Genomic DNA, 14,252 nt, shown 5'->3' with positions numbered 1-14,252 from the left:
ACCATTCAAAATTCTATCTAAACCAGGAGGACCTAAGATGGCATCGGAGTAGGAAGGAGCAGATTTGGCTTCCCTCTGCTCAGAGGAGAAAATCCTGGCTGATCTACGGAGTAGAGAAGCAAGCAACCAACATACTTCAGCATATGTGAAAATAGGGGACCAAGGATTGTGGCGGAACTGAAAAAAACAGACCCTAAGAAGAGTGCTGCAACAAAATAGGGTCCCAAGGACCAGCGCGGGGTCCGGGGGCTACAGGCCCAGGCCCGCTGCTGGGTTTGCCACAGAGTCCTTGGGAGAGAGCCAGGACAACTGCTCCCTTCCCAGCCAAACCAGGTCTGAGTGGCACTGGGAGGAGTCCAGGCCGCTCAGAACTGGAGCTGTGGACACTGGAGGCTGTGGACACTGGATGGGCTGGGTCACGCAGCAGGCCCTGATCCCTACAGTCACCTGGTCTGGCTGGATGGAGAGTTTGACTGAGGGAGAAGCCAGGCTGCCATATGGAGCGGCAGGCTTGAACAAGAGGAATTTCTCAAGAGGAAGGAATGAAAAGACAAACACTGTTTGGGGAATTCTCCTAAAGTGATCAATCGCTCCAGCCTCCTTGCCACCTAGCTGGGGGCACTAGGCCATGTGCACGGGGAGAGCATCTCCACACCCCAGTCCACAGCAGTAACCCTGAGAAAAGGCCTGATTCCCACACCCAGGGCCAAGGCTGAGGAGCCACTTTAGCTTCCCAGACAGTGCGGGAGCCAGTGCGCATGCCACTGACTGAGGAAGAAAAGCCATACCAATCACCCCTCAGCCTGCCGCAGCCAGCAAGAGCAGAAAAAAACATTTGGCCACTTTGAAACCAAGAGACTTTTTAATTTTATTCTATTTTTTAACAATTCTTAATTTTTTAATTTTTATTGTTTTTATTCTCTTTTGATTTCTTTTTCCTCTCTTTCCGGCGTTCTTGTTTTATTCCTTCCTCCTTTCTTTCCTCCAATTTTATCTCTTCTTCCTTCCTTCTCCTACCTTTTTTATTTTTATTTTTTAAATTTTTTTCTAAATACCTACAAGTGAGACAAAATCCTGGATCTGTGAAAAGACCAATGTTGAACCCAAAGAAGGGGCATCACAACAGCTGGGAGAGTGGGACAAATTTCACTCTGCTATTATAGAGAACCTGTAAGTTATTGCATATTTGTATTGTTACAGGGTGCAGCCAAGGGGGGGTGGAATAGGCATTTGAAATGGGGTCCAGAACTTAAGGTGTCTAGGAGATTTTGGGATGTCTCCATCCCCCCTGCCCAGGGTGTGGGTTGAGGGAAGGGACAAATGGAGCAGGGCCATTGAGAGCTGTTTTGCATAGCAACAGCCTTGCAGCTAAGCTCTGGTGTGGTCGTTTGGCATATCTATAACCTTTGACTGGTTGCATAGACATGTTAAGTAGCTGTGATCAGCTCTAAGCCAGGGGAATGGAAGTAACTTCCCCACCCAGATGTAACTGGGGGGGCGGGTCCCCTGAGTTACAGCACCTTCGTGGGAGCTCAGAGAGGACTGGCTCCAGGACATGGGGCCACGCCTGCCCAGACTCATGATGGCAGCCCAGCAAAGCTGGAAGGATACGAGTTCTGGCATGTGAAGCCGAGTGTGGGGGGAGTTGGAAATGGGGCTGCAGAAGAAGATTGGCCGTGGGGATTTAAACCCAGACACGGCAGCCATTGAAGAAGAGCCATGTGCAGCCCTGAGAAGGTGAACCATGTGCAGCCCTGAGAGAGAGAGAACCATGTGGCTCTGGAGGTGCAGAGAGGATCACGGCCATTGGAGAGAGAGCCACACAGCTTTAGCAGAGTGAAGACACCCTCAGCCCTGAGAGAGGGAGAACCATGCGGCCTTGACAGAGTGGGGACTTCTATGGCCCTGGGAGAGAGGACCATGTGCCTTTGCCAGGGTGGGGACCCCCCCCCCCCCCAGCTTTAGAAGGGGGAACCACCACCTGGTTTTAGCAGAGATCCCGGTGACTCAGCCGAGGGTGCTGGAAACCCAGGGAGCTCTCCCAGTCGAGATGGAGTTCTAACTGGGAAGAACCAGGGGACTGCCTGAGCCATGGACTTCTATTTCCTTTCCTGAGATACGGTACTCTGGACTGGGCAAAGGGGGAAGGAAGGAAGGACTGTGTGTTTGTGGGTGTTTTTAGGGACTTTAGGATTTTTTTGGTGAAGACATTAGGTCACTACTTTAAGTTAGTATAGCATTAAATAAACATTTCCTTTCCTTTTCACGAATCTCTGGCATTGAGAGACGTCCTTCCTCTGGCGGCAGACATAACGGACCCGGGGCCTTCTTTCAATAATAGTATATCATCCCAGGCCCCCCTTGTTGTGTTCTGTAACAGTCCCAGGCCCCCCTGTTTGTTCTGTAACAGTATTACTATTATTTTTCCAGTATCCTTACATCTTTTTAAATAGTATTTTTTGTATCCCTCTTCTTTATAGTCTTCTTTGCCTAGCTGGTTATATTGTATCACTTGACAGGTTTCCCCTGTTCTCTCTTTCATAGTGCATTGCTAATTTACCTGTCTTTCATGTCTGTTGGGAACCGCACCTGACTGTATCAGAAGCTGAAACCCCTGCCTAGGCTAAGGCTAAGGTAATGCCCTTGGAACCCTAAGCCAACAAGGAGACAAAAGGGAGATTTATCTCCCTGGCAGGAATGCTGCTTCTGCTGCTTTACTCATAACTGAACCCCAAAAAGCTTGGTCGATAGCCAAAGACGGGTAAGATTCCCCAAGGGGGGAACGACCTAAGACATGCACGATCACTTTGGGAGGCCCCCCAAAAGAAGGGACTTGGGGGCTGCAGCAAAAGGGGGTGATGGACCCTCGTTCCTCAGCTTTGACATAGCCTGAGTTCTCATCATCTGGGAGAAAATCTTATCTCTTGGTTGCCTTAGTTCCCTTACTCCACCTAAGCCTGAAACAATGACAGGGTGGTGGCAGCTCTGTGCTGAAAAGGGTGGATTCCCCAGGTGACAGGCCTAAGAAAGAATATGTAAATTACTGTGAAACCTTCTTTGTTTAGAATGCTCTCCAGTTGAATGAGAGGGGTCCTAGGAGGAAGTTAGTTTGTTCCTCAAGTCTTACAGCTCTTTGGCCCTGACTCAAAATAGACCAGCAGTGTTCCTTGTTTTCTATAGTTCCTTACTTCCCCTAATGAGTACTGTACTTTACCTGAATTATTATGCAAAATGAGCCCAAAAAAGCAGGTATGCATGGTAAATCGGCGCGCTCCCCACTAGGGGTGGTGGCCATTTGGTCCCTACTTCCCCACAGAAACTAGTTTGTTTCTGTGCATGTTTTTTTTTTTCCTCGCGTGTTTTTTGACAAGCCATCCACAGCGTTCCATGATCACTGCTGGCCGGTGACCCACGCGCAACACATATCACTTGTGTTTCTTAGCACTCTACTCAAGGTCCTATACTCCTTATTCTTGTTATCCAGATCATATAGATTCTGTCATATGATTGTTGTCTAATATTATTGTAAATAATAGCTGTTCCATGTTAATTGTAAAAACTTCACAACACCCTTCTTGGATCTTAGCCCACTTCACAGTTTCCTGAACTCTATTACTGTAGTGGTTAACTCTATTCTCTCACACACTACATTGATTTACTATCCTTTACTCTCACCTTACCTCAGAATCTGACCTCCACAACCTCACTGGCATTATAGATCCAAACTCACAATCCTTCCTTCCCCAACAAGAGTCTTATTTTCTTTCCATCCTTTCTAAAAATCAGCTAGCTGCGTGGAAGATCACGGTTATACTATATATAGTGAAAGGATCTTGTATCTCTTCTCTACTTGCTGCTACTGTAAATATTATAGAACAGTTTCTTGCTGTCTTAAAAACCATTTTGCCTTCCCCCTCCAACTGATCACAAAACAGAGTAAGTGGAAGCAGTGAAACACCAGGATACCCACTGGAAGAGGAAACCCAACAACAAAGGAACCACTAACAGATAACAACAGAAGAAGGTGAAGGAGGGAGTTGTAACCACACAAACCTCAATCCAGGACCTATCTGGAATACAACTAAACAGTAGAGACAGTACCAACTGAACAAGAGCAAGAAAGAATTCTTAAAACCTTATACACACAGAAGAACCAGCTTCAACACAACCTGCTCTCACCAGCACAACAAAATAAAGGAGGTGAGGGACAGAGTGACCCTCATTTAACCAGCTGATGGGAAGGAACCACCAAAGAAAGAGCCAACAACAATCAAAACCCAAAGGCCAACACAAAGCCAACTTAAAATGACAGCCCAAGACCAGTGAGCTCAGGACGATCAAAGAAACTGCACCACTGAAACTCACTGCTAATTCTACTGAAGAAGTTCACACCACAAACCCAGGAAAGCCAGAACAGATCAATTTAAGAAGCTGAGACTAACAAGAAGAGTCTCACAAACAATGTGAAGACAAGGAAACAATCCCCAAATGAAAGGAAAGGATGAAGCCTCAGAAAGAATGCTAAATGAAATAGAGAACAACTCAACTATCAGATATGGAGTTCAAAGCAATGATCATTGGGAAGCTCAATGAGCTCACAATGAACTACCAGAAATTACAGGGAAGCTACAATGAACTCACTGAAAACTATACAAACATGAAAAAGGAAATAGAAACTATCAACAAGGGCCAAGAGGAAATGAAGAATACAATTTCTGAACTGAAGAACATAGTAGAAGGAATCAAAAGCAGGATTGATGAAGCAGAAGATTGGATCAGCGAGCTAGAGGACAAAGTAGAAGAAAACACCCAGAAGAGCAAGAAAAGGAAAAGAGGCTCACAAAGAATGAAGAGGTTTAAGAGAAATGCAAGACAATATGGAACGTAATAATATCCGTATAATAGTGATACCAGAAGGAGAAGAAGAAGAGCAAAGAATGGAATGCCTATTTGAAAAAGTAATATGAAAACTTCCCTAACTTGATGAGAAAAAGTCACACAAATCCAGGAAACACAGCCAGTTCCAATCAAGAGAAACCCAAAGAGGGTCATGTCCAGACATATCATCATTAAAATGGCAAAATACCAGACAAAGAGAGAATCTTAAAAGCAGCAAGGGAGAAACAAGAAGTAACCATACAAGGGAGCCCTAATAAGGTTAGCAGCTGACTTCTCAATGGAAAAACTCCAAGCCAGAGATATTGGAAAGAAATATTCCAAGTAATTGAGAACCAGAGGTCTGTAACCAAGGCTACTTTACCCAGCAAGTCTCTCAATCAAGATAGAAGGTCAAATAAGAAGCTTCCCAGACAAAAGAAGTCTAAAAGAATACACCTGCACCAGACTAGCTCTGCAAGAGATGCCAAAGGGCCTGCTTTAATGAAAAGGAAAAGAGAGAGAGAGGAACACAGGGTACGAAAATGGCAATGAATAAGTACCTATCAGTAATAACCTTAAATGTAAATGGATTAAATGCTCCAATCAAAAGACATAGATAGCTGAATGGATAAGAAAGCATAATCAACACATATGTGCCTACAGATACTCACCTCAGGACAGAAGATATACACAGGCTAAAAGTGAAGGGCTGGAAACAAATTTTCCAAGCAAATGGACAGGAAAAAAAAAGCCAGGGTAGCAATATCATGTCAGACAAAAGAGACTTCAAAAAAAAGGCCATAAAAAAGAGACCCAAGGTCACTTCATATACTCAAGGGAAGAATCCACCAAGAAAGACATAAACACTGTATATATATATGCACCCAACATAGGGGCACCACAATACATAAGGAAATCTTAGAGGAACTTCAAGAAAGATATTGGCAGCAACACAATTATAGTATGGGATTTTAACACCTCACTAGTCAAAAATGGACAGATCTTCCAAACAAAATATCAACAAAGATATTGTGGCATTGAGCAATGCCCTAGAGGAAATGGACTTAACTGATTTATATAGAGCCCTTCATACCAAGAAGCAAAGTACACATTCTTTCAAATGCACATGGAAACATTTTCAAAGATAGATCACATGATAAGGACACAAAGGAAGCCTCAACAAATTTAAGAGAATTGAAAGTATACCAAGCATTTTCTCTGACCACAGGGGACTGAAACTAGAAACCAACCCCAGGGACGACCCCGAAACACTCAAAATTATGAAGATTAATAGCATGCTATTAAACCATGAATGGGTCAAGAATGAAATACAGGAAGAAATCAGAAAGTTTCTGGAAACAAATGAAAATGAACTCACAACAACCCCAAATTTATGGGACACAGCCACGGCAGTCCTGAGATGGAAATTCATAGCAATAAAGAACTACATAAAAAAAGATAGAAACATTTCAAACAAACAACCTAACCCTATGTGTACAAGAACTCGAGGAAAAAACAACAAACATAGCCCAGAACAAGCGGAAGGAAGGAAATAACCAAGATCAGAGAAGAATTAAATGACACAGAGACTAAAAGCACAATTCTAAGAATCGATGAATCCAGGACCTGGTTTTTTGAAAACATAAATGAAATTGACAAGCCTTTAACAGGCTCATCAAGATAAATTAGAAAGGACCCAAATAAACACAATCAGGAATGAAAGAGGAGAGGCCTGGCTGGCGTAGCTCAGTGGATTGAACGCGGGCTGCCCACCAAAGTGCTGCAGGTTTGATTCCCAGTCAGGGTACATGCCTGGGTTGCAGGCCATGGCCCCCAGCAACTGCACATTGATGTTTCTCTCTCTCTTTCTCCTTCCCTTCCATCTCTAAAAATAAATAAATAAAATCTTTAAAAAAAAGAAATGAAAAAGGAGAGATTACAAGTGACACCAGAGAAATACAAAGGATTGTAAGAAATTACTATGAAGAATTATATGCCAAGAAATTTGAAAACTTAGGTGAAATGGACAAATTTCTAGAAAAATATAATCTTCCAAAACTCAATAAAAAAGAAGCAAAAAGGCTGAACAGACCAATAACAGCAGATGAAATTGAAGCAGTAATCAAAAAACTCCCGACACACAAAAGTCTGGATCCACATGGTTCACCGGTGAATTCTACAAAGCATTTAAGGAAGAGCTAATACCTATCCTTCACAGACTATTCCAAAGAAATCCAGAATGATGGAAGACTCCCAAACTTTTTTTTATAAAGCCAGCATCATCCTAAACCCAAAACTGGATAAAGACACAACAAAGAAAGAAAACTTCAGGCCAATATCGCTGATGAATGTAGATGCTAAAATCCTCAATAAAATATTGGGAAACCGCATCCAGCAATACATTAAAAAGATCACACACCATGACCAAGTGGGATTCATCCCAGGGATGCAAGGATGGTTCAATATTCACAAATCAGTAAATGTAATACATCACATAACAAAAACAAGGGCAAAAATCACATGATCATATCAATAGATGCAGAAAAAGCATTTGATAAGGTACAGCACCCATTTATGATAAAACACTCTGCAAAGTGGGAATAGAGGGAGCATTCCTCAATATAATAAAGGCCATATATGAAAAACCTACAGCCAACATCATACTCAATGGGCAAAAACTAAAATCTTTTCCACTAAGACCAGGAACAAGGCAAGGTGTCCACTTTCACAACTTCTATTCAATATAGTATTGGAAGTTTTAGCCACAGCGATCAGACAAGAGAAGGAAATGAAAGGCATCCAAATTGGAAAGGAGGAAAGAAAACTGTAATTGTTTGCAGATGGCATGATAGTGTACCTAGAAAATCCTACAGACTCAGCTAAAAAAACTGCTTAACCTAATAAACAAATTTGGCAAAACAGTGGGATACAAAGTCAATAGCCAGAAATCAAAGGCATTTTTGTATACCAACAATGAAACAGCAGACACAGAAATCAAGAAAAAAATATCCCATTTGACAAAGCAAAAAGAAAAATAAAATACTGAGGAATAAGTCTAATCAAGGAAGTAAAAGCCTTGTATAAAGAAAACTACACAATACTGAAGAAAGAAATTAAGGAAGACACAAACAAATGGAAATATATACCGTGTTCGTGGATTGGAAGAATTACCATCATCAAAATGTCCATACTACCCAAAGCAATTTACAGATTCAGTGCAATACCTATTAAAATACCAATGGCATATTTCACAGACATAGAACACACACTTCAAAAATTTATATGGAACCATAAATGACCCCGAATAGCTGCTGCAATTCTGAGAAAGAAAAGTAAAGTTGGAGGGATCACAATACCTGGTATCAAACTGTATTACAAGGCCACTGAAATCAAAATAGCCTGGTACTGGCATAAAAACAGGCACATGGACCAATGGGACAGAACAGAGAGCCCAGCAATAAACCGAAGTTTCTATGGTCAATTAATATTTGACAAAGGGGGCAGCAACATAAAATGGAATAAAAACAGTCTATTCAACAAATGGTGTTGGGAAAACTGGACAGCTACATGCAAAAAAATGAAACTCGAGCACCAGCTTACAGCATATACAAAAATAAATTCAAGGTGGATAAAAGACTTAAATATAAGCCATGTCACCGTTAAAGTCCTAGAGGAAAACATAGGCAGGGAAATCTCAGATATTTCACGCCGCAACATTTTTACTGATACGTCCCCCAGATCAACGGACATAAAAGAAAGAGTAAACAAATGGGATCTCATCAAAATAAAAAGCTTCTGCAGAGCTAAAGAAAACAGTATTAAATTAAAAAGAGAACCAACTGTATGGGAAAACATATTTGCCAATGAGACCTCAGATAAGGGTTTAATCTCCAAAATATGGAAAGAACTTACACGACTCCACTCTAAGAAGACAAGCAACCTAATTAAAAAATGGGCAAAGGACTTGAACAGACACTTCTCCAAGGAGGACGTACAGAGGATACAGAAACAAATGAAAAGATGCTCAATATCGCTAGCTATTGGAGAGATGCAAATTAAAACCACAACGAGATACCACTTCACACCAGTCAGAATGGCCATCATAAACAAAGCAACTAACAAGTGTTGGAGAGGTTGGGGTGAAGAGGGGACCCTCGTACACTGTTGGTGGATTTGCCGGCTGGTACAAGCACTCTGGAAAACAGTATGGAATTTTCTCAGAAAACTGAAAATGGAACTGCATTTTGACCCAGCAATTCCACTGCTAGGAATATGTCCTAAGAACCCTGAAACACCAATCCAAAAGAACCTCTGCACCCTAATGTTCATAGCAGCACAATTTACAATAGCTAAGTGTTGGAAGCAACCTAGGTGCCCATCAGTAAATGAATGGATCAAAAAACTATGGTGCATTTACACAATGGAATTCTCTGCAGCAGAAAGAAGGAGCTCCTACCCTTTGCAATAGCATGGATACAACTGGAAAGTATTATGCTAAACGAAATAAGCCAAGCAGTTAAAAAAAAAATGCTACATGGTCTCACCTTTGGCAGGAACCTAAACAACAAAACAAAAAAAATAAGCAAAATATAACTAAAGACACCAAAATAAAGAACAGACTGACAGAGTTCAGAGGGGAGAGGAGAAGGAATTTCAAGGGAATTTCAGGGGAAAGGCGGAATGGTTTACAGGAACGAGTGTAAGGACACATGGATAAAAACTAGGGGCGGGTGGAAATGGGAGGGAGGAGGGGAGGGTTGGGTGGGTGGTTTGGGATGGGAGTAAAAGACAGAAAATTGTACTGCAACAATTTAAATAAAATTAAAAAGGCAATGCACTATTACAATGAAATTACTCTATAATGAAGCATTTCCTTCTATTCAATCACTGAATGCTCACTTATAAAAATGAGATGTTTTATGAATAAGTAATTGGCACAAATAAAACTGCTAAGATAAAAAAATTCTAACTAAACCATTGATACAACTTACTGAATTAACAAGCTATTACAAAATTAGAGAGAGTTAAGAGAGTCAAGACAAAGCAAATGTAAAAGACTCTCCTGGAATCATTCCAAAAGGTTAAAAATTAAGAAAATTCATACTTTTCATTAGCAAAGAAAAATGCAATGGGAAGGAAAAAGAGCAACATGAGACCCTGTTGTTCTGAGTATTTCATTACAGATAGTTTCAATAAGTATGCTAAAAACACTTGGTAAAAATTTAGTAATCAAAAATACATAGAAACAATATACGGAATTGATAGAAATCTTTTATATCTTATTTTTCATTAGCTTAGACATTATTAGTGTTTTTTATCTTTTTTAATATTTTTTATTTATTTTTACAGAGAGGGGAAAGGAGGGAGAAAGAGAGGGAGAGAAGCATCAGTGTGTGGTTGCCTCTCCTGCACCCCCTACTGGGGACCTGGCCTGCAACTCAGGCATGTGATGTGACTGGGAATAGAAACAATGACCCTTTCGTTCACAGGCCAGCACTCAATCAGTCCACTGATTTACACCAGCAAGGCCTAGTGTTTTAATTTTTCAGTAACTGGTGTGGAGGGATAGGGGTATAAGAGGAAAAGAAGGGGAAGGGTCTCAAAGAATATGTATAAAGGACCCATGGACAAGGCCAAAGGGGGGTAGGATTGCGGGTGTGGGTGGGTGGGGGGAAATAGAGACAATTGTACATGAACTACAATAAAAAACTCCTAAAATAAAAAAGTAAAATAAAAATAGACTTCCGCCAATATGGAGGCATAGGTAGATACACTTTGGCCATTCACACAAACAAAAGAAGGACAAAAATAAATGTTAAAAAATAACCAGAAATGCCAGAAAATCAAGTTGTATGGAAATCTGACAACCAAGGAGTTAAAGAAGAAATATTCACCCAGACTGGTAGGAAGGGCAGTGCAAGGCAGCCACTGGCAGAGCAGGCAGTTCCACAATTGCATGCAGATAAAGCAGGAGGAACAATTGGGGAGTGAAACTGTGCAACCCAGGGTTCCAACCCAGGGAAATAAAATCTCAACCCTCTAACTGAAAATATCTGTCAGGGTTGAGGTGGTGGGAGAAACTCCCAGCTTCACAGGAGAGTTTGTTGGAGAGATCCACAGGGTCCTAGACCATACACAAACCCACTCACACAGGAATCAGCACTGGAAGGGCCCAATTTGCTTGTGGGAAGAGGAGGAAGTGACTAAAAGCTAGCTGAGAGCTGAGCAACTGGCATTGTTCCCTCTCAGATCATTCCCCCACATACAGCGTTAAAACAGAGCAAAGTGGGTTGCCTCACCTTGGTGAATACCTAAGGCTCTACCCTTGACTACATAACAAGGGCCCCAAGACAAAAAAAAATATGGCCCAAATGAAAAAACACATCCAAGTTCCAGAAAACATACAACTAGGCAATGAGGAGATAGCCAATCTATCAGATGCACAATACAAAACACTGGTAATCAGGATGCTCACAGAAATCGTTGAGTGTGGTCACAAAATAGAGAAAAAAGCAAAGGCTATGAAAAATGAAATAAAGAAAATTTTACAGGGAACCAACAGGGATGGGAAGGAAACCAGGACTCAAATCAACAGTTTGGAGCAGAACAAAGAAATAAACATTCAACCAGAACAGAGTGAAAAAAACAAGAATTCACAAAAATGAAGAGAAGCTTAGGAACCTCTGGAACAACTTTAAACATTCCAACATCAGAATCATAGGGGTGTCAGAAGAAGAAGAGGAAGAGCAAGAAATTACAGACTTATTTGAAAACATAATGAAGGAGAACTTCCCCAATCTGACAAAGAAAATAGATTTTCAGGAAGTCAAAGAATCCCAGAGAGTCCCCAAAAAGTTGGACCCAAGGAAGCACACACCAAGGCTAACATAATTACATTACCAAAGATGAAAGATAAGGACAGAATCTTAAAAGGAGAAAGAGAAAAGGAGACAGTTACCTACAAAAGCATTCCCATAAGACTATCAGCTGATTTCTCAAAAGAAATCTTGCAGGCAAGAAGGGGCTGGAAAGAAGTGTTCAAAATCATGAAAGGCAAGGACCTACATCCAAGATTGCTCTATCCAGCAAAGCTCTCATTTAGAATGTAAGGGCAGATAAAGTGCTTCTCAGATAAGGTCAAGTTAAAGGAGTTCATCATCACCAAACCCTTATTATATGAAATGTTAAAGGGACTTATCTAAGAAAAAGGAGAAGATAAAAAATATGAATAGTAAAATGACAAAAAACTTACAACGATCAACAAACTGAACCAAAAAACAAAAACAAAAACAAAAACAGAAATGAACTAAGCAAACAACTAAAACAGGAACAGATTTATAGAAACAGAGATCACATGGAGGATTATCAGTGGGGAAGTGGAGGAATGGAGGAAAAGGTACAGGGAATAAGAAGCATAAATGGCAGGTATAATATAGACTAGGAGAGGTTAAGAATGGTATAGGAAATGGAGAAGCCAAAGAACTTATATGTGTGACCCATGGACATGAACTAAGCTTGGGGAAAGATGGTGTGAAGGAGGTACAGGGCAGATGGGAATAAAGGGGAGAAAAGTGGAGCACCTATAATAGCATAATCAATAAAATATATTAAAAATAAAAATTATAATATTTTTAAAAGAGTCATATATTTTGTCTTTGTAACAAATTAAAGATATGGTGGAAAAAACCTGCAAGAGATTTCTGTTTATAGTTTCAGTGGAATAGCTTGTTTCAGATCACTGCTATCACTGAAGTCAATGAATGAATAAAGCTGAATTTAAAAAAATCTGTTTAAAAACATATGAGAGCTATTAAAAAACATGTCTATTGGGGCTAAGATTGTGAAGCAAGAGGAACTGCAGAGTGGTGAGCTGAACTTCTGCAGTGACGTTTTTCCTGGGGACATTTGCTGATTTTGGTTACAGGGTAAGAGGCTGAGAATTGGTGGCGATCCTGGGTAGAGGGTCTGTGTTGAAGGACAAAGTAACCAACAGAGTTTTGAGAGGTCTTATGGGACTAGAGAGACATAAATGGAGACTTTGGGGGCTAAGATCCCAGTGAGAAGGACAGTGGAGAAAACAGAGCTCTTTCACTTTTTGAGATACTTTTTGAAATCTGAAGCTTCCAGGAACAGGAGGCTCCAAAGCCAAGGCCTCCGAAAAACAAAGAAATATATTTCAGCAGCCTCAAGGTAATGATGCAGAAAAATTCAGAACCCATCAGATAGAAGGCCTCTGTGGGGCAGCAATCTCAAGGATGAATCCCTGGAGGATTATATCCTAAAAGTAGAGGGGAAATACAGGTAAATAAAAACTGAACAGAATTGGTGCCCAGTCTCTTTTGTCTGATTCTCTTCAGTCTGAGAGGAGATGGTGAACCTTTTCTGAAGGAAGATATATTTGGAGACTTTTTTTTTCCAGAGAATACCTGACATTAATAAAATATTACTAGATTTGCCAAGCCAAGTTACAGGGCCATAGCCTAAAATATTTTTAAAAATCATCTCATGGGTGGTTCAAACATAGGCGTTAGTAGAACAAGGACTTTAAATAATATGCCCCAATATAGGCATAGAGGGAAATATGGGCAAAATAGAAGTAATTGCAGATCTCACCAAAGTTTAAAATATATGAAAAAAGAATCAAATACAAATTTTAGAATAAAAACAATAACTGAAATAAAAAGGCAGTAATAGTTTTTAATTCATTTTTTAACTTTTTTATTGTTGTTCAAGTACAGTTGTCTCCATTTTCCCCCCACCACTCCTCTCGCCCAACCCCAACCATCCCCACCTGTCACCCTTGATCCTACCCACCTTTCCTTTTGTCCATGTGTCCTTTATAGGTATTCCTGAAAATCTTTCCCTTTTTCTCCCCTGATTATACCCTCCCACCTTCCCTCTGGTTACTGTCAGTTTGTTCTTAATTTCAATGTCTCTGGTTATATTTTGCTTGCTTGTTTGTTTTGTTGATTAGGTTCCACATATAGGCGAGATCATATGGCATTTGTCTTTCACTGCCTGGCTTATTTCACTTAGCATAATGCTCTCCAGTTCCATCCATGCTTTCGGGAAGGGTAGGAGCTCCTTCTTTCTTTCTGCTGCATAGTATATCATCATACAAATGTACCATAGTTTTTTGATCCATTCATTTACTGATGGGCACTTAGGTTGCTTCCAGCACTTGGTTATTGTAAATTGCGCTGCTATGAATATTGGGGTGCATAGGTTCTTTAGGATTGGTCTTATAGGATTCTTAGGGTATAGTCCCAGCAGTGGAATTGCTGGGTCAAAATGCAGTTCTATTTTTAGTTTTCTGAAACTAAATTCCATACTTTTTTCCACAGTGGCTGCATCAGTCTGCATGCTCACCAACA

This window comes from Phyllostomus discolor, chromosome 3 (assembly GCF_004126475.2).
Source record: "Phyllostomus discolor isolate MPI-MPIP mPhyDis1 chromosome 3, mPhyDis1.pri.v3, whole genome shotgun sequence".
Lineage (NCBI taxonomy): Eukaryota > Metazoa > Chordata > Mammalia > Chiroptera > Phyllostomidae > Phyllostomus > Phyllostomus discolor.
The sequence above is the reverse complement of the archived record's forward strand: the minus strand, read 5'-3'. Positions refer to the sequence as shown.